The sequence below is a fragment of the Pleurodeles waltl genome, chromosome 3_1 (assembly GCF_031143425.1).
Source record: "Pleurodeles waltl isolate 20211129_DDA chromosome 3_1, aPleWal1.hap1.20221129, whole genome shotgun sequence".
NCBI classification, from domain to species: Eukaryota; Metazoa; Chordata; class Amphibia; order Caudata; family Salamandridae; genus Pleurodeles; species Pleurodeles waltl.
This window is the reverse complement of record NC_090440.1, coordinates 268,215,079-268,237,310: the sequence shown is the minus strand read 5'-3', so window position 1 is coordinate 268,237,310 and position 22,232 is coordinate 268,215,079.

Below are 22,232 nucleotides of genomic sequence, written 5' to 3'. Positions count from 1 at the left end.
CAATTGACGGGAGCCACCCCTCCTACGTTGGCAGGCCATCCCCAGCAGAGCCTCCGCGGTCTTCCTGCTCCCGCGGCGGATGTCCTCCCACCTCTTGCGGCAGTGGGTGCCCCGTCTGTTGTGGACCCCCAGGGTCCGGACGTCCTTGGCGATGGCACGCCAAATGTCGATCTTCTGATGGGCGCTGACCTATGTGACATGGACAGGGTGGGAAAATAAATATCATCATTTTCTGCATGGTCGATGTGAGTGGCCCCCCTCCCCAACCTTGCCATATGGCACATGCTCTCATCTGTCGTGCGATGCATGCCTCATTCGCTCCCCTCCCCACCATTTTTCATCCACCCCACTCAACACAGGCATTGCCCACAAAGCAAGGTCCCAGTGTACTTACCTGTTGGTCTGGAGGACCGTAGAGTAGCGCATAGTGGGGGAGAACCCCATCAACAAGTTTCTCCAATTCCTCAGATGTGAAGGCAGGGGCCCTTTCCCCAGTCGCAGCAGCCATTGTATCTTCCAGACCGAGGTCACAGCAGCACTTGCAGTATAGGTCCTCTCCTGTGGATGATCAGGTCTCGAGTGATTAAGCAGATAGAAGATGGCGGTCACGCCCGCGGCGGTGCGTACCGCGACCACCGGTGCACATCGTCATTGGCTCCTGAGACCCATAGGGTTCAATGTTAACCAATGCTGCTTTGCGCCGCGGTCTTCAACCGCCTACCGCCACGGTGTGCCACGCCAGCGCATTGACCTCACATCCCATTGTCACACTTCACAGGTCAGGCAGCTGCCATTTCAAGGGCCCACATGGCTTAATTTCTACTGCGTCACACATGCCTAGGCCTTGCATTGCCACTCATACAAGCCATTCAATGCATAGCGAATCATGTTCTGTGCAAGCTGTGGTTACGTACCTGTGGGTTGCTTGACTCTGTGCTCCATGTTGTCCTTCCTAGGCACCGTCCGCTGGGACTTGCGAGGAGATGGAGGAATGTTCCCATGTACAGAGCGATGGTGGACCTGTCGACAATGGAAGAAAGGCATGTCATACTGACATACAGAATTGACCGAGCCACTATGCAGGAACTGTGTGCCCAGCTGGAGCCAGACCTGATGTCCCCCATTCGCCAACCCACAGGGATTCCCCCTCTGGTGCAGGTTCTGTCAGTACTCCATTTTTTGGCAAGTGGATCATTCCAAACAACAGTGGCCATTTCATCAGGGATGTCTCAGCCTATGTTTTCTAAGGTTTTGTCCAGAGTGTTGTCTGCCCTGATGAAATACATGCGGAGCTACATTGTTTTCCCTGAGGTGGGCGATTTGGCTACAGTGAAGGGTGATTTCTATGCCCTTGGCCATATCCCCAACATCATTGGTGCCATTGATGGGACACATGTGGCTTTGGTTCCCCCCAGTGAAAGTGAGCAGGTGTACAGGAACAGAAAAAGTTATCATTCAATGAATGTCCAGGTGATCTGTTTGGCTGACCAGTACATCTCCCATGTAAATGCCAAGTTCCCTGGGTCAGTGCATGACGCGTACATCATGCGAAATAGCATCATCCCTTATTTGATGGAACAGCTACAGAGACACCGTGTGTGGCTAATTGGTGACTCTGGTTACCCCAAACTGTCGTGGCTACTGACCCCAGTGAGGAATCCCAGGACAAGGGCAGAGGAACGGTACAATGAGGCCCATGGCCGTACTAGGAGGGTGATCGAGCGGACCTATGGCCTACTGAAGGCCAGGTTTAGGTGCCTGCATATGACTGGTGGATCCCTAATGTACTCACCAAAGAAGGTGCGCCAGATCATCGTGGCCTGCTGTATGCTTCACAACCTGGCTTTGCGACGCCAGGTGCCTTTTCTGCAGGAGGATGGTCCAGATGGTGGTGTTGTAGCAGCTGTGGAGCCTGTGGAGAGTGAAGAGAGGAAGACGACGGGGACGACACAGACAACAGGGACACAGTGATACAACAGTATTTTCAGTAGCACACAGGTACGAATCAACCCCGCCATTTTACATTTACTTAAAGTCTCCTGCCTCTCTACTGTCTGTGTTTCCCCCCAGTTCCTGTTAACTGAGTTGTGACTTTCCCTTCCGTTTTCAGAGCTGTGGGCCCCACTGCGTGACCTCTGCTTTGTTGCCCATGGACTACAGCTGTGTGACAGTGGTATGTTGTCATCACAATGTAACTGAACATTTTGGCAACGTTATGTCTAATACATTTGTTCAAAATACAAGCAGACTCCAGATTTTTTAAGTGCAATAAGTGATTTTATTAAAGTGCTAAATTTAGGGACATGATTGTAAAACGGTGATGGGTGATGGTGGAGTAATGTCCATGGCAGAGTCCAGTTTTCAGTCTCACAGGTGCATTGTCCATATGCCTGTGGAAGGATGGAGCAGGGGCAGTTTAAGTTTGGACAGGGTGACAATGTGGGACAGTGGGATGACATCAGGGGGTATCGTTTGCTGGCGGGGGTTTTGGCATCCTACTCTGTCTTCTTGTGAGATCTCAGGTAGCGCTTGCGGGGTGGTTCTTCTTCTGCAGGAGGTGGGGTTCTGGTGGCCTGTCGTTGTGTGGGGGTCTCCTGTCCACTAGCGCCAGCGGAGGTGGTAGGCTGTTCCTGGTCCATGCTAGTGACAGGGGCCCTTTGTGGTGCCACATGGTCCCGCAATGTGGTGACTATCTGGTTAAGGGCCACAATGATGGTCCCCATTGCGGAACTAATGTTTCTCAGTTCCTCTCTGAACCCCATGTACTGTTCCTCCTGCAGTACCTGGATCTCCTGGAACCTGGCCAGTACCGTCGCCATCGTCTCCTGGGAGTGGTGGTGTGCTCCCATGATGGAGGAGAGGGCCTCTTTGAGAGTCGGTTCCCTGGGCCTGTCCCCCTCCTGTCGCACAGCAGCCCTCCCAGTTCCCCTGTTTCCCTGGGCCTCTGTCCCCTGGACCGTGTGCCCACTACCACTGCCCCCAGGTCCCTGTTGTTGTTGGGGTGGTGGGTCAACCTGGGTGCCCTGTAGTGGTGGACACACCGCTGATTGACGTGTCCTGGAGACAGAGGCATGGGCCCGCTGGGTGGGAGCTGTGCTGGTGTTCCCAGAGGGGGTTAGGTCTGCTGTAGCCTGTGGCTGTCTGTGGGGAACCGACTGTCCCGAGGTCCCCGATGGGCCGGGCTGGTCATCTGGGTCCAGGGAGACAGAACTGCTGTCATCACTGGGGGCCTCTTCTGGGGGTGGGATGGACATCTCTGGACCCTCCTGGGCGGTGTGGTGGCGTTCGGGTCCTGCAGGGGTATTAGAGTATGGTTATTGCTTCTGTGTGTGACATTTCGTGTAATGGGTGGGTGGCCGTGTACCCCAGTGCTGGCATTCACTTGTGGGGGCTTTTGTGACGGCGGCTTGTGGGGGAGATGGGTATGTGCAGTGGGCATGCTTTGGTGATGGGTGTCCATGCTTTGGGGAGGCATGCAGGGCTAGGTTTTGGGATGGGTGGGTTGTGATAGTGAGCCATTTGCAAGGAGTTGGTGTGATGGGGGTGGGGGTGAGGGTGGGGGTATGATTTGGCATGCAGGTGGGGTGGGGGGAAAGAAGTAGTGAAGATTTGACTTACCAGAGTCCATTCCTCCGCCTACTCCTGCGAGGCCCTCAGGATGCAGGATGTGCAAGACTTCCTCCTCCCATGCTGTGAATTCTGGGGGAGTAGGTGGGGGTCCGCCGCCAGTCCGCTTTACCGCAATGTTGTGCCTTGATACCATGGCACCTTCCCCCGTAGGTCGTTCCACCGCTTCCTGATGTCGTCCCGATTTTGTGGATGCTGTCCCACAGCGTTGACCCTGTCCACTATTCTGCTCCATAGCTCCATCTTCCTGGCAATGGTGGTGTGCTGCACCTGTGCCCCGAAGAGCTGGGGCTCTACCCGAACTCTTTCCTCCACCATGACCCTGAGTTCGACGTCAGAGAACCTGGGGTGTCTTTGGGGTGCCATGGGGTGGTGTGGATGAGGTGAGGGGTGGTGTATGTGTTGTAGAGTGTGGTGAGTGTGGTGGTGTATGGTGTTTTGTGCGTTGATATTGTGTGGGTGATGTTGTGATTTGCCTCTGTGTGATGGTCTACTCTATGCTGTGCTGTCTCTCTCTGTCCTTCAGTCGCAATTGTGGTCGTAAGGGTTTGTGGGTGATGTGGGTGTGTGTTTTATATGTAATTGGGTGTGTGGGAGTGGTGTGTATGTGTCTCAGGTATGTGTATTTTGAATTGTCCAATGTGGTAGTGTTTTGTAAAGGTGTGTGTATTTTGGCTGCGGCGGTGTGTACCGCCAATGGAATACCGCGGTTGAAAGACCGCTGCGGGGATTTGTGGGTCGGAATGGCATGGGCATATTTCTGTTGGCGTGACGGTGGAGGTTTGGTCATTGCCAGTTTTTCGCTGGCCGTTGCTGTGGCGGACTTTTGTTGATGTCGGGTTTTTGGTGGTTTGCCAGTTGCGGGTCAGAATGACCGTGGCGGTTTACCGCGACCGCGGCGGTGTTATGGCGGTCTTCTGACCGGCGGTAAGCACCTTTTACTGCCGAGGTCAGAATGACCCCCTTAGTCTGTCTACACCATTGGGAGCTGTTGATTCATTTCCTAGCTAGCTCACAGTTCCTCACCTGAATCCCCAACCTTCTCAGGGTAACGTGATTTCAGCAAACTTGAACATAACACAGTGACTTCCAAGGAAGTGGTGGAAACAGATCTTACCCTTTCCATGTTTTACTCATGCATTCCCAGGATAAACGCAAGAAAGATTTGAAAAAAGGTTTTGAAGCATTTATTGAAATAATCGTATTCTTGCATACATTTAGGCAGCTGAAACCAAGTATTGTAACCAACATTACTAATATGGCAAAATAATTAACAGTACTACCATGGTAATCTTAGATCTATATCTTCCTACCTATTGCTACCTACACTCCCAGGGCTTAGTGGGCGTACCCTCTGCCTGATATGGGTGGATATCCTGTGACCCTCGTACCTGAAGAGCTGAGCCAGGGAGCTAGTCTGGAGTGGACCTGGCAATCCTTCCCTACAAGATAGAAGATCTGTGCCACCAGAGCTACACATTGAACACAGAATTAGTTCCAGGTCAGTAATTGCTAGAGTGCTCCTCTAAACTTGCAGGGCAGTGTACCATTTATATAATGAAAACCACACTGTGTTGGAGCACAGCTTTGATGCAGTGGTACGTCTAGATGTTAGAAGCTATCTCCAAATGGGCAACACAAGCAGTAGGATCTATAGTTCTGTGTTCTGAGCCTTGAACAGAGCGTATAGATTACATAGCAGAAAAGGTTTTCAGAAAACGAGCAACATGTACAGCAGCTCCTCAAAATATTATTGTGCAAGCACTATGTCAGCATAAAATCTGTTAAATGTAAAATTAAGCTAAGATGGAGTACCAGAGTGGGCCCAAGACGTCCTAATGACACGAAGACTTCTCATGCCCTTTGGAAGTGTTAAGGTACTCTTACAGGGGACTAGAATGTTTTGATAGACCCCATTATGGACAGAACAGATACCCCTGACATATCACGAATAAGACAAAGCCGCTTTAACAGACATGATTCAAAATGATGCTCTAATAAAATCACATTGACTACTTCACTCAAAAGAAAGAGATGACACATTCACCTCAAAGGGGATTTGGATCATGATCTTATTGCGATTCAACTGAACATAAATATACAAAAGGCCATGCTCTCACCTTCAACTATATCTTCAAAGCAAGAAAGATACAGTGACATCTGCCCAAACACTATGGGTGGCAGGCGAGGCTAGCATCAGAGGCTTTCTGATGAGAGACACAGGGATGACAAAGAAACATAGCAGAGGAAAGAACTCATGTAGAAAAAACAGTTCACAACAGCTCATTCACATACTGAATTACAGCCTTTTCTGCAAGGAAAAACAGAACTAAAAGATAGTCACGTGTCAGAAGTAGAAAAACGCTGTCTTGCCTTTGGCAAAGACATTACAGAAGAGCTGAAAAGGCAGACCATTTACTTGCATAACAACTTCTGAAAAGTAGAAACAAATCCACCTCACTGTAATGCTGGTAAGAAATTCATAAACCACCTGACTGAAATAACAAAAGAGTTTCAAAACTGCTATGAGACTCTATCTACACAGACACGCAATCTGTCTCTGAAAAGGAAAAATCCTTTTTCCAGGACTTATAAATACCACAAGTATTAACAGACTCAGCAGATATTTTAGAGGGGAGTCATTTCTGAGAAGGAAATAGTAGATGATGTAAATAAAATGGCTACTAATAAAGTAGCAGAAGAGGATAGCTTCCCAGTAAATTCTTCTAAGCAACTAAGACTATGATTGTACCACTAATGATACAGGTCTTTAATGAAGCATCAGAAATTGGCCACTATAGGGATTGGTAGAGCTAGAAATTCTGTGATCACTGTGCTGCAGAAAGACCCTTTAAAATGCTCAAGTTATAGACCAATTTTACTCATAAATAATGATGTAAAGATCTTCGCCAAGAGCCTTGTAAATCACTTGAAAAAGCTCATCCCCTCCTTGATTCATCCTGCACAGGTAGGTTTTGTGGCAGGACGCTCTTCACCAAGTCACTTAGGTTCTCTAGCACATAAAATATGGCAAGTTCAAAATGTCATACACAAAAATGTTCTCTTTTCATTAGACATCGAAAAAGAGTATGTCAGAGCAGAATAGGGATGCATTTTTAGGTCAATGACATGCATGGGAATCTACCAAACAGAGTTAGATCAAGACTGAAAAGGTCACAAACTCTTAAACACGGATATGGCCATACCCTCACAAGTGCCTATTTGGAGAAACATTACTAGTCGCTTTCAGATGACACCTCAACCACTTTACAACACCCGTGGAAGGATAGACTAAGAACCCAATTCAATTAAGGAGAATGTGAAGAAATGTTGCAAATCTATAACAAGGGGATTAGGAAATCTCACATGAAGTATAGCTTTTTCAAGTTTTTACATTGCTGGCCTGGGTCACTGCCAAAGTAACTCAAGGCAAAACTCACAGCTCAAACAAAAAAATTGTAGTGATTCAATGAACAAGACAGTCATGTAGTGCATCATTTATGGGACTACCCTTCTTTTACTACTTATTGTCATCTAGTCTGTAATCAGAAGGGACAAAACCTTCTGACACAGACACCTGTGATGGCTAGAATAGTTTTCTTGAATTAAGCCTTATCTTTGCCAGGTTTCTCACAATCATAAAGCTGATCATTCCCTACTGCTTTGAGAGTAGACATGACAACTATCATGCTTCTTTAGACAAGTATGAGGTTGCCACTTTTGAACGAGTAGTCTATAGACCCAATGATAAATTATTACAGATGGAAAAGGTACCGGGTCACCTTCTTTCATAAATCAGAACATAATAACCTCTCACTACAGTGCCACAAAATGTTTTGAAATATACATATAGCAACTCTAATCAAGTATAGTGTACAAACTCCCCCATTCATCCTGCCAATCTCACCCCAACTGACAGGATACAAAATCAATGACAACTAAATTAGAGAGTTATTTTATGGTCTATTTGGATTGAGAATGACTTCGGGTATAACCATTGGGAGGGCAGGACTCACAGCAGATTCTTGGTTCTCGGTGCAAGACTGTACAAGATCGTTGGGCTCTGTTCTTTCCCTGAGGCTCTGACGAGGCCAGACAAGTATCCCTGGGAGTCAGTCTGTTAGTTTAAAATGCATGTTTAGTCCTTCTCACCCAGGCAGGGGGCAGCACATCAGCACTACATGCCAGCAGATTTGCAGGCCTTTTTAAAGCAAGGCAGCACCACAGTCCTTCTTCTGAGACTTCCACTGATCCAGATGTGTACTGAAGAGTTAGATCTAAGGGCCCAATATTTCTGCATGTTGCCCACTTTGAAGTAGAAGATGGTTCTGGAGTTTTCCACCCCCTGAGGTGTCAGGCATCTCCTTCCTCCAATCCCTGGCCCCAGCTTGTCTGGGGATACAAAAGACTAGTGACAAATACTTTGTGAGTGTGTTCAGGCAGAGCCTTGTGATGTGGAAGTCTGGAAAGTGACAGCTCCTATTCCGTGATTGGTCTGAGTGTGCCATCCTTCCAACACCTATCTTACTGTTTGGGAACAATACCTGAAGGCCAACTGCTAGCTATAAATAGCCATTGTAGCCCAGGGACAGGCTGCAGGTGCAAAATTGTGACTTAAAATCTGACTTTACCAGTAAAGAAAGCTTTTAATTACAATTCTTTAGACACCAACTTGAACTATCTACCTGCTTCCACATGAAAGATATCACTTCTTAAATGTAATGGGGAACCCAATAGCAGAGGTAGGCCTTACAGTAGTGAAAAACAAATATAAGAGTTTTTCACTACTTGGACATGTAAAACTTAACTGTACATGTCCCATGTTTTAAATGCACTGCATTCTGCCCTCTGGGCTGTTTAGGGCTCACCCTATGGGTGATCTATATACTTAAAAAGATAGTTGGACCTTTCAAAAGGTTTATTTTGCCAGGCAAAAATGACTATATAAAACTGTAGACACAGGCTGCAATGGCAGCCCTATGACATGTTTTACAGGGCAATCAGTGCTGCAGGTCCACTAGTAGAATTTATTTGACAGGTCCTGGGTACATCGGGCTCCACTTTACTAGGAACCTACAAGTAAAATAAATTTGGCAATTGGGTGCAAGCTAATTCTATAGTGTTTAGGGGAAAGAGCACAAACACTTTAGCACTAGTTAGCAGTGGTAAAGTACATAGAGTCCTAAGGCCAACAAAATGGAGTGGGTAAAAGCAAAAGGGTTGGGTGACGCCCATCCTATGGCTGACAGGTCTAACAGTCACTTTAACCTTTGTTTTCATCAGTTGTTTAATGTAAGGTAAGATACTAATGCTATATCTCACCATACCTCTATATCAATCTCTTTCTCAGATGTAGATAGATAGATAGATAGATAGATAGATAGATAGATAGTTAGATAGATAGACAGATAGATAGATAGATAGATAGATAGATAGATAGATAGATAGATAGATAGATAGATAGATAGATAGATAGATAGATATTCAATGAAAACACAAAGGTTTAAAGTTAATTATATTTAGCAAAAGTTAGTTTATTCTTTCTATACAAACTACACACACATTAGACATGTTAAAGTTGTAGTTACACATTAAATTTATAATTTACACACCACCTTCAAATTACTATCACTTTCGCATCTCCATACACACTTTTCTGAACTCGCTAGCCACAGTACATTAACTATAATGGACCACTCGATGATGCAGTGTTCTCACAAATTATGTCATTTGTGATGTCATAAGTGTTGTTATGAATGCTATAGTTTCACATAGTAGAAATTATGTAACATAAAAGGGTATAAGCAGTGCATCACAACGGTGTGAGTAATAGTTATTGCAGTGGGGCTAGGAAGTTGAGAACATTGTGTATGGAGGTATACAAATGATAATAATTTTAAGGTGAAGTCCATGTGCTCCCCTCCAATTTCTTCAATAAGCCCAGGGGAGGTGGCGGTCCTCAGGGCCCTTAAGGGCCTTAGGAAGTGTGCCACATGCCCCCCCCCCTCAATAAAATCTACAATAGGCCTGCCCGTGGGAGGTGGTAGTCCCAGTGGCAAAGATCTGCCATGGAAAGGGGGGCCACATGCACCTCTCCTCAAAATATATACTTTTATAGGCCCCTGGAACCTGGTCCACCCGGGGGCTAAACTTTATAAAAGCGTGGGGGATTTCACTTGTTCTTTTAAATGTTTTTGCAAGATTCACAGATCCTCTGTGATTTCACAACAACATTAAAGAAAAGTACTTTTTGGCCCAGACGGGTTCCCTGTGGGACCCCATCCCCAGGCTTAGGGCATCATGGTAATCCTACCCTGCTCCCGTTTCTTTATTTTTAGCATTTTTTTGGTGGGGGGACTTGGCTCAGTATGAGTTCCAAAATGGCTGTCAATACTTCCTGGTTGAAGTATTGGCAGCCAATCAGATCTCAGCTTGAGATTTGTGGGATCTGTGGAGGAACTGTGTCCCTAGATATATGTATTTTTCACTTTAAATATCTCTGAAACTACTGCACAGATTTACACCAAATCACAAAAATCCCTATGGGAAATTGCAAGGGGAAAACGCATTTTGGGACCTCCCATTTTTCTCGCCCCTTGCTTGATGAGTCACCCCAATCTTCCAATACAACAGCTGAACTTATTGGCATATTAGTTTTGAAAATTTTGTGATGATTCGTTAAACAGCACCAAAGTTAAAGGCAAAGCAGAAAACACTTCTCCTATTGAAACTAGGTCCTTATTACCGACAACCAGTGAAATTATAGCATTCAAAACACCTTTTCTAAAGAAACTAGGTCTAACTATAACTGCCTAGTGGCAACCGCCACTAGGTAACATATACATATATATATGTTTTTATATATATGTATATATATATATATATACACATACAGTGGCGGTCACCACTAGGTAGTTATAGTTAGGACCTAGTTTCTAAACAAAAATAATTGTTTTACTTTCCTATATCTTTGGCGCCCCTTGACAAATCTTCACGAAAATTTCCCAAAAATTTGACAGCCACGTCAGCCGCTGTCTGGAAAGTTTTGGGATGATCCGTCAAGTGGGGACCAAGAAAAAAGGAGGTCAAAAATGGTTTGTTTCCAATGTAAATTTCCATAGGGATTTTGGGCAGATCTACAGCCCAAACCACTGGATGGAATTACTTCAAATTTGACAGAATGGTAGCCCTTGGTCCAGAAAGCGTCTGTTTTGTGATTTAGTGTATATCTGTTCATTAGTTTATGGGTAATTAAATGAAAAGCAAATGTTTATATATAGGGATGCAAAGGGTTTGCAAACCCTCCTGATCTTGGTCTGAGATCTAATTGACTGCCAACACTTCAACAAGAAAGTGTTGGCAGCCATGTTGGGACTCGGCTTCAGCAGAATCCCAGAAAAAAACATAAAAAAGAACAAAAAAGTTCCCAGGGCAGGGACACCCTGGGACCCCACCAGAGCAAATAAGCATTTAAAAAAAATGTTTTGTCAGGAACTGCCCCTGTGGTTGCTTAACTACAGCCTCTGGGTAGGCCAACTCCTGGGGGCATTACCATTATGAAATACTGGGGGCCACGTGGCCCCCGCCACAGCCCTAGGGACCTCCACCTCCCCAGGGCTTTAAAGTAATCTAACAGGGGGGCTGCTTGACCCTGCCCGCAGCCCTAGGGACCATCACCTCCCTAGGGCTTCCAACAAATATAACACCTCGGCACCCAGCCCCTTCACAGCCCTGGAGACTGCCACCTCCCCAGGCCTAATTCTAAAAGAAATAGGGGGTCCGTTGCAGACCCCTGAGCCCCGGGATCACCACTTCCCCAGAGCTACTGATGATTGAAGGAAGCCACGTGGCCCCCCTCATGCAGCCAATTGTGTCCCTGTGGACCGCCACCCCAGGGCCGACTTCTTCTAAGTTCCCGAATGCTCTCCCCAGGGACATTCCTGTTTACCGTGACTTGCGAACAAACAGCTCTCACTTCACGCAAACTGAGATTTCCTCTGTCTCTCTCTAGTGGCAATGCAGGTAGGGAATTAGAGGAATCTGCTCTCACATTGAGGGAGCTGTTTTAATAATCTTTCAATAAATCAAACGTGTGGAGGCCACCTGGCCCTCAACAGCCCTAGGGACTGCCAGTACCCCAGGGCTTTGATCAATAGAAACAGGGCCCGCCTGGCCCCTCCTAGCCCTGGGGAATGCCACCTCCCCAGGCCTTAAAATTAATGTAATGAGTGGGGGCACTGAGTCCCCCAGCAACCCCAGGGACTGCCATCTCCCCAGGGCTTTAAACAGATCTAATGGGGGGCCACCCCCCCCACAGCTCCAGGAGGTGCCACCTCTGTGGGGATAATTTTAAAAGTAATAGGGGGTGCATAGCAGACCTTTGTGGTCAGGGACCACCCACTCCCTGGGGCTACTGAAGTTTGAGAGGGGCACACAGCTCCACCCCCCAACAGGTAGCCAATGGTGGCCCTGGGAGCCCACCCCTAGGACATTATTGTTTGCTGTGACTTGGTAGGAGCTGACAGCTCTCACTTCATGCAAGCAGAGATTTGCTCTGTTTCCTTGCCTGCAGAGAGGCAGGTAGGGAAACAGAGGAAATTGCTCTCACAGAGAGGAAGCTGCTTTTACAGCTCCCTCTCTGTGACATTAATGCCGGCTCCCACTGGAAGTAGGGATCCAGCTGGGACCATGGGGGTCTTAAAGCTCCCCCCATGGTCCCCAAAATTTTGACTGTGTGCCCTGGGGGCACCAAGGTCACATGACTATGCCCTGGAGGATGGGGTCCCCAGGGCCAAGATTGACCCTGGGGAGGGGGGAGCCACGTGGCTCCCTTAAAAAAAAGTATTTAGGCTGGCCCTCTGGATGGGGTCCCCCGGTCCAAGATTGGGTGGGGGAGGAGGGGCTTGCAGACCTGCTGCCATTTCCACTGTGGATCATCAAAGGCCATACACAGCCTGGGTTTGGGTGGGTATAGGGGTTGGCTGCAGGTTAGGCCCTGAGGAAACCACTGCTCAGCACGGCATGAGGTTGAGTGGTTCTAGGGGTTGGCCGCACAGGTGGTTATGGGGGATGGCCATCGGCAGCACTAGATTGGGCGGTTATAGTTTTAAACTACCGTATTTTATATATGCAAGTCACTAGTAACGTCTCCCCTAGTTGCTCCAGGGGTTATAAGGAGGGACATCATAAAAAATACTTTATATGTCCTGGTTAGGAAAATGGTGCTACTTCAATTTTTCCTCATTGTAGTACAGTAGCTCCATAGGCTAGTATTGGGAAATTTTACTAAAGTATAACCTTCACTAGATAAGGCCTACAATTTCAATTCCTTGACTTAAAATGGTAGAATAAATCCAACTATTTGCCACTGTTAGATTTATTCTAGCTAAGAGTTCTTATAACCAACCAAGTTATAGAACTTGCTTTTCTCTTTAGCCAACTCTCCGGCTGCTCTTCTTCAATTGGCCAGCCTCTGACAGGCTGAGCCAAACTGCCTTTGTGACCTGCATTAAGACAGTGTGACATCTGCTGAGGAGGGTATCTGCAAGCTGCAGAGCAAAAGGTAGGAACGGGGCTGGGTGTCAAACTGGTCTTCAAAGTCAACATGACACTTAGGACAGGACAAAGGCCATCCCCTCTTCCTCCCAAAACAGCAAGACGGGAGCCTCAATGATTAGATTTGCAGAGATGCTGGAGTGGGTCTATTAAGGGAAATAGGCCTCAGCAGGGGGATAGCTTAGCAAGATCTTAACTCCAGGGAAAGATTTCCTCCATCTTAGATTTTGGAAGATTGCTGCTTCCTGGGATAGATTTGTGCCTCACTTCACAGGAAGTGTGGCACCCTGCAGCCCATTGGTCAGGGGTGTCCCCTGCTTGCCAGCCCAGGAACACTGGATAAATATGATAGAGTTTCCCAGCAACTCAGATCACTGCCTGAACTACATGGAGAAGAAGGACTGCCCTGTTGGAATCCTGGTTTGCATCCCCAAAGGTCTGCTCTCTGCATGATTGCACTGACTGCACACTGAGAAACTAAAGCTCTAAGGACTTTGCCTAGCTTCAAAAGAGTGAAGGGTTGGACTCCCTGAAAGCAACAGGTTAAAAAAACTTTATCTGTAACATCTGCACCAAGAAGGACCTAGCTGACCATCTTCAACTTAACTTTTGAGGAGTTGCCAGCTGCATTCTGGGAAATGAAGGCCCAACTTCTCAAGGACCATGGCAGACCTTCTAGACCCTTGGACTGGTGTTGTGGACCACTGGAGACCCAAAGGAGGGCTTCTGAAAGGTGATGCAGAGGTTTGGAGAAGAATGAAGAACTTTTGGAAAAAAGCTCCATTAGTTCACCAACCTGTCCACGAGAGTCAAACCACCACCGTTGAACCACGAACCAGCCTGAATTTCAGATTCATTCTGCTGAATCGCTAGCATTTTTCCGCATCGAGGAGACTTCAAAGAGTTGACCAGGAGCCCATGCTGTACCAAGCCAACAACATCACATTGAATTTTGGCCTGACAAGGAGCCTTGCCGGAAGACAAGAGAAAAACCTCCAAAAAAACTACTAAGTCTGAAGGTAAAACTTTGAGTGAGGCCTCCCACTCAGTGTATCCGATCAGTGCTCCATCACAGTCAGCCTAAAACTTGGTTCAGTTCAAGTGCGACCAGAAGTCCTCAAACTTGGTTCAGTTCAAGGGCGACCAGAAGTCCACGGGCGGAGCTATTGGTATTTAAGCACTAAAAAGCAAATTATTTATTTATACTTTAAAAATTCATATATCCTGTCCCCTATATTGGATTTTATTCATTTTGGTGTCATTTTAAAGATAAGAACATTTCCTTTTTTTATAAATGTTGGATTTTTATTGTGTGTTATATCTTACTTATTTAATGTCTTGGTGTTTTTAAATGCTTTACACACCTGTCTCCTAAGTTAAGCTTGTCTGCTCGTTGCCAGCTATCAGGTGTTGAACAAGGGATTCATTTATTGAGAACTTGACTGAACCTTTTATTGTGTTTGTGGCTCTTACTACCTGTGGAAGGTCTCTACTTATCACTAATAATAACCCACTTTCCAACACCGTCTTTGAGATGTGGATGAAGAAAATGTTGCAACAGCACCACCTCTCAAACATATAGCCAAAAGGGCGAATGCTTCATATTTGGTTTCCCTGCTCCTGCAGTTGTATAGCTATAACCAGTGCTTAATTTGAACTGGTGGTTGCCACTTGTTTTTGTTGGTTGGCACTCCAACAGCAAGAGAGGGAATATCAAAGCAGAAAGCAGAAGGAAGAGAAAGACAACATTTGTCACTATGGGAGAAAGCAGGATCCCACAAGAGCGAGATAAAGGTGCAGGGAGGGTCAGCCACTGGAATATAGAGACCTAGGATAGGTTCAGTGATGCACATCCTTGGTATTTGGCTCCTTAACATTTATTAGCGCTAGCCGGGCTTTAGGCACCAGCATGTATTCTTTTACAAATAAAGTACTGGCTATGACGTTTATGTAAAGGAATTTGACGCTGTTGGGTCTTGTCCGCCCTATAGAAAAACTGCAAATAAATAAATACATATGAGCCTGTTCAATGAATAATATAATCTGTTAAGGCGTCAGGATGACCACTGTTCCTATGAGTCATAGGATTAACAGTAAGTAGAATGTGACTATATTAGCATCAATACACCTCTCTCTGCAGTTACATTTTCTTCTCTAAATGCTTACATATTTCTAATTTTGTACTCCTTAGCTGAGGCTTTGAAGGGGTGCATCGGTATCATGTTTTAGTTTTAAGTTATTTTAAAATCTTTATTCAACCTGTTTTGGACACAAAAAAAACCAGCATACAAAACACAATATATAATGACAAGTCGAACATCAAAAATAATGAAACTGGATATAATGGCATACTTTAAAAAAGAATGCACACAGAAACATATTTCAGGGGGGCTCAAATGCTTACGTGGAAAGTTTTAATAACTACAAAAAATAATATAATGCAGAAGAGACTTTTCAGTACACTTGCCACATGGGCTAAGCAATGCAGCTGCTCCCATCTGATCCGAATTCTTTATGAAAGTTATAGCCCTCCTACCAAAACCAGCTCTAAATCAGAAGAGAAGTGATCTCTTGCAAAACGTAAGATCAAGGGTTGAATAAATGGCTGGTTCCTCAAACTCCAACGAACTATAATAAGCCATCACTGTATGCTTCCACAGCTCACTTTCCAGTCTCTCTTCTTCGTGGTACTCAGCAAAGGCATTTTTAACCTTATTTTTTTTTTCTTATTATTTCCCTAGGGTTCTTAAAAACAGAGAAACCTAGATTATCCAAGGTTTCCTGAATGTACTTCAACCACAGAATTGAAGGACCATTTTCCAGACTGAAGCAGTCCAAGATTATGGACCTACAAAGTGATGCCTCCGTCCTGGACCACACACTGACCCACAACAACAGCGGTGCCAAGTGCACCTTATCTGAGATGTAGCCTAAATTGAGCTCTGAATGAAGAATAAAACTAGATGTAGTTGCCGGCAAGCACAATAACCATCAAAGTATTACATTTTCCTCCCTTTGAAGGAGACATGTATTGTGGAAGCCCCAAATCCCAGCCCCATACATGGCAGCGGTTACACACTGCATATTGTACACCTTTGGGACTGGGACAACGGTCCCTCTTACTCTTTGCTAACAAGATTACCTATTGTTCCTTCTGCTCTATTAAGTTTAAAACGCAAGCTTTTAATCTGTGACTGCCAGGACATCGATGATTTGAAAATTAAACCTAGGTAGCTAAAATCTCTAACACTTGTAAGTGGCTGGACATTAACTATAAACTTGTTTAGCCTGGATTCTCCTGGCCCCAATTCCATAATATGTGATTGTTAGACCTGACAGCCTTAGGGTAGTCACCCCTAACTTTTTGCCTGCCTCCCTCCTCGTTTTTGGATACTGTTTTTGCTGGTTTTTAGACTCTGCGCACTTTACCACTGCTAACCAGTGATAAAGTGTATATGCTCTCTCTCTGTAAACATGGTAACTTTGGATCATACCTGATTGAACTATTTAATCTACTTATAAGTCCCCAGTCATGTGCACTCCAGGTGCCTAGGGCATATAGATTAAATGCTACTAGTGGACCCGCAGCACGGATTGTGCCACCCACTTAAGTAGCCCCTTTTCCTTGTCCCAGGCCTACCATTGCTAGGCCTGTGTGTGCAGTTTCACTGCTGCCTCGACTTGGCATTTAAAAGTACTTGCCAAGCCTAGAACTCCCCTTTTTCTGCATATAAGTCACCCTTAATGTGTGCCCTGGGTATCCCCCAGAGCAGGGTGCTGTGTAGGTAAAAGACAGGACATGTACCTGTGTAGTTATATGTCCTGGTAGTGTAAAACTCCTAAATTCGTTTTTGCACTACTGGGAGACCTGCTCCCTTCATAGGCTAACATTGGGGCTGCCCTCATACACTGTTGAAGTGGCAGCTGCTGATCTGAAAGGAGCAGGGAGGTCATATTTAGTATGGCCAGAATGGTAATACAAAATCCTACTGACTGGTGAAGTCGGATTTAATATTACTATTCTAGAAATGCCACTTTTAGAAAGTGAGCATTTCTTTGCACTTAAATCCTTCTGTGCCTTACAATCCACGTCTGGCTAGGTTTAGTTGACAGCTCCTTGTGCATTCACTCAGACACACCCCAAACACAGGGTACTCAGCCTCACTTGCATACATCTGCATTTTGAATGGGTCTTCCTGGGCTGGGAGGGTGGAGGGCCTGCCCTCACACAAAGGACTGCCACACCCCCTAATGGGACCCTGGCAGACAGGATTGAACTGAAAGGGGACCTGGTGCACTTCTTAGCCACTCTTTGAAGTCTCCCCCACTTCAAAGGCACATTTGGGTATAAAACAGGGCCTCTGCCCTACCTCATCAGACACTTGCTGGAGAAGAAACCGGAACCAGAAACTACATCCTGCCAAGAAGAACTGCCTGGCTGCTCAAAGGACTCACCTGTCTGCTTTCTACAAAGGACTGCTGTCTTGCTGTTGCCCTGCTGCCTTGCTGAACTCTTGTCTGGCTGTGAAAGTGCTCTCCAAGGGCTTGGATAGAGCTTGCCTCCTGTTCCTTGAAGTCTCAGGACCAAAAAGACTTCTTCCTTTCACTTGGACGCTCCGTGCGCCGAAACTTTCGACGCACAGCTTGTTTCGCGGCGAGAAAAACGCCGCACACCGACGCTGATCGACGCGACGCCCTCGGGGCGATCGAGACTTCGACGCACAACCTCGCAAGGACAAAGCCGCTCGACTTTCCAGGAGAAATCGACGCGACGCCCACCGTGAGTGCGAAACTTTGACGCACGGCCTCGCAAGGACAACGCCGCCCGACTTCCAAGGAGAAATCGACGCGACGCCTGCCGTGAGACCAAACTTTCGACGCACGGCCTCGCAAGGACAACGCCGCCCGACTTCCAAGGAGAAATCGACGCGACGCCTACCGTGAGATCGAAACTTCGACGCACAGCCCCGCAGAACGACGCGCAGCTGGAAAACAAGCAGGAGAATCCACGCACAGACCCGGGACATCTGGTAATCCCTGCGATCCACAAAAAGAGACTGTCTGCGCGCCGGAAAACGACGCCCGACTTCCCCGCGTGGAAAAGACCGACGCAAGTCTGTGTGTGCTGAGGAGAAATCGACGCACACACCCCTTTTTCCACGCATCTCTTCTCCTGTGGCCCTCTGAGGAGATTTTCCACCAGAAACCAGGTACTTTGTGCTTGAAAGACACTGTATTGCATTCTAAAGACTTAAGACACTCTATATCACTTCCCTGTGATATTTCTACAATTTTCCATTGCAACTTTATTCTTTTTGACCTACAATTATCCTGATAAATATTATATATTTTTCTAAACACTGTGTGGTGTATTTTTGTGGTGCTATATGGTGGTATTGTATGATTTATTGCACAAATACTTTACACATTGCCTTCTAAGTTAAGCCTGACTGCTCGTGCCAAGCTACCAGAGGGTGGGCACAGGATAATCTTGGATAGTGTGTGACTTACCCTGACTAGAGTGAGGGCTTTTGCTTGGACAGGAAGTAACCTGACTGCCAACCAGAAACCCCATTTCTAACAGTGATTTCCCATAGTCGGTTGTCAAATCCAAATTGCTCATAAATGAGACAAAACAATCAACCAACAACCTCAGTGCTTTAGGGGTGAGGGCGAGCAGGACAGCATAATTCTCACAGATAAATGCAGGTACCTGCACTCCCGCTATCCTTGGTGAGTCTACCGGGTTGGAACTCAAGTAGGTATATAAGCCATTGATATAGAGGATAAAAAGCAAGGGCACCAAGTAGCATCCTTGGCACATACCCCGCTTCAAAGAACATGCAGGAGACATTTCACCATGGATGCTCAAACGCACTCTGCCTTTTAGATCTGTATGCATAGATTGGAAAGATTTACAAGGGAAAGATCTAACCCCAGGTCCAACAGCTTGTCCACATATTGGTCCTATTGACTGAATCAAACGCTGTGGACACTTCCATGAATGCCAAATAAATGGGTGAGTACCTGATATGGGTGTATTTACTTATTATCATATTTAAAATCAGACACTGCCTAACCGTGCCAAATCTTGGGCAAAGGCAAAATTGGAATGGTGAAGGAATATCATTATCTTGGGTCCAGGTGACAAGTTGGTTATAAACCACTCCACCTTTTATTTTAATTGAACTACCAATATAGAGAGATGGGTCAGTAGCATTTGGGGGGCATACAATCACCCTTTTTAAATACGAGTATTATGGTAGACAAAGTCCAGGAACGCAGAATGTTTATGTTATGTGTACAACTGAAAATGTTGGTAATAAGGGGTCCCCATAGTACAGGCATACATTTTATGGGGTCAATCGGGACGCCGTCTGGACGGGACGCTTTCCCACCAGTACTCTGCTGAATTGCCAGCTCTACTTCAGTCAAGGTGACAAAAAGGGGAGGGGGAATACTGCAGCCTATTACAAAGGGCAAGCGCCATATCTTGATTTTCATCCAAATTGTAAATAGCTGTTAAATGCGAAGCCCAGTTGGAACCTAAAATATTACAGTGTAAAAGATGGTTACCTGAAACATTCCTTGTTCTTATTTTCTTCACCAGGCCCCAAAATATTTTACTTTTGTTCCTTGCAGCCAATGTTTCCAACATATCCCAGTCCCTTCATATAACTCCTCTTTCCTAAGGTTGATTGTGTGTTTATATTCTTAGCGTTCATCCCTGACCTCGGGCCACTTCCTCGGGATGGCAGCCACAGCCTTTCTCAATCTCCTATTGGCCGCTGAACAATGCTTGTCAAACCAGCGTGGGTCCCTTTATAAGGGCAAGTTGGTTTGAGGAAGGCTGATTTAGCATGCTGGATCATGCTGTTATCATCTATTGCCATGGCGTTGTGCCCAGAAGCTCCCAAACAGCTGAGAAACAGACCCTGACATGTTTTAACAAAATTTTGAATCTATCCCTTGAATTTTATAGATGCCAGACAAGTCTTATACCATCTGTAGAGTGTTGGGAGATAGAGGTTACATTAACATCACATTGGTGTCTACTCAGGGGCAATAGGACTGATACACAAAGGGCATTATGATCTCCCCGCCCAGTCAATAAGACATCCCCACAGGGAAACCGATTTACAAAGTCAGCATTCACAAACATATAGTCAACGGTAGAGGCCTGTCCAAACCCTCTTAAGGTTGGCAATAATATGTCATCCTTCAACTATCCCTAGTAAATCAACTAAGTCATGTGACACCAAGTATCTACACAACTCAGCCCCCCTGTCATTACAAATAATACTGCGTCCTTCCAGAAGGTCACACCGTTCCCAATTACAGCCCTCCAATTTGTGATTAAAATCCCTGCATATCAAATAACAACAGATTTGCACTTAATTGTTGCCCTGCTGTGCTTGCAACTTAGACAAAAAATTAAACAGGTGAACATAATGGGTACAAACAGAGGATGTAAAATCATTGTTATTGTTAGAAGAGTTAATTAATTAAAATGCAAAACCCGTAGACTATTGCGTATTTTCGAAGCTAAAATAGCCGAAGAATCAGTCTCAATAACTATAACTTCAACATGAAGGTTAGAACTGATCTAAATAGAAAGCCCCTCCCCCACCCATTGCTCTGCCTCGAGGAGAGGGCTGGAATGGTGGAGCATGCATACCCTTCATAGGAGATAGGAGAGAGAGACCATATTTCCCGAAGAGCTGTTTTCTCATGCTTAGAGTCAAACGCTTGTCATTTGGGATTATCGACCTTGCTTTTAAGACCAGCCACATGCCAACTTTGTATACAGAAGGATTAGCCCTGGCATAGATCTAAAGACCTTAAGACATAGCTTATTTTCTCCCATAATCAAGCCGAACATAATTGCACACCACTGCTGGTCAATCTAGTCCCAAAAGGGCATCACATTTATTGGATAGGGAAACTGGATGAGAATTACCAGAGCTCACCATAAGGGCTGAAAGCCCTGGTGTGGGCAAGATAGCTTTTAATCCCTGTGGGCAAGCCATATTCAAATATAATGCTGTGGAGTGTTCGAGCCCATCAAGACAATTAGGACAAGAGCTTATGGAATTTAACTGGGGGAGGGCAAGAAAGGAAAATATACCTAACTCTGTAAAAAAGGCTTTTATAAAAAATACCCTAATGGACCCAGGGTTATGGGACTCTTTGACGTTGCCTGTGAATTCCTGATACAAAAGGATGATGGACAGAGTGCTAACATTTTCAAACACTCACCCCCAGTCACAGATCTGGGTTTAATCAAGCTTTAATTTGCTTACAATGCTACCTCAGCTTGGACCCAGCCATATGCAAATCAGTCTTGGCCCTGTCCCCCATGGGAACAGTCCAGCCCAATCTGCCAGGCCAGGTCCTCACTGAAACAGAAACAAGCATCCTGGAACAGGTTTCATGGTATCACTCTTCATCAGCCAGGCTAGTTTGAATCTTGTGACACAGTGAGCCTGGGACCCACATCTGGGCATACCCTTCCTAGTTAGGGCAAATTTAGCAACACAAAAGGATGATGGACGGAGTGTTAAAATGGGGTTTAATCCATTGTTCCTTTGCTCACCATGCCACCAATGGATGACCTGTCCTGGCAGTTTGGGCAGGACTGTTCCCATGGGGAGCATGGTCAAGACTGATTTGCGTATGGCGGGGTCAAAACTGCAGTGCCATGGCAAGCAAAAAAACTGTTTGACATTTGGTAATGGTGGTAACTGTGTTGAATATCCCCACACCTATGACATTTTCTGTTCCAGATAAGTGCACATTATTCAATCAATTAATCAGACAGTACTTGTAAAGTGTGGCTTGCCACTCAAGAGGGTCTCCAGGTGCTTGCTGCCAGTGTTTATTCGAAGAGCCATAATTGTGGAAACCAAAGTCCATACTTACCACCAGCATAAGTAAAAAAAAAAAAATTATTAAGAATCCTGAAGCCCCTGACTTAGATTAAGAAGCAAATCATTCTTTTCACTATTATATAGATTTTTTATTTCCATTAGGAGAGTGGTTCCAAACCT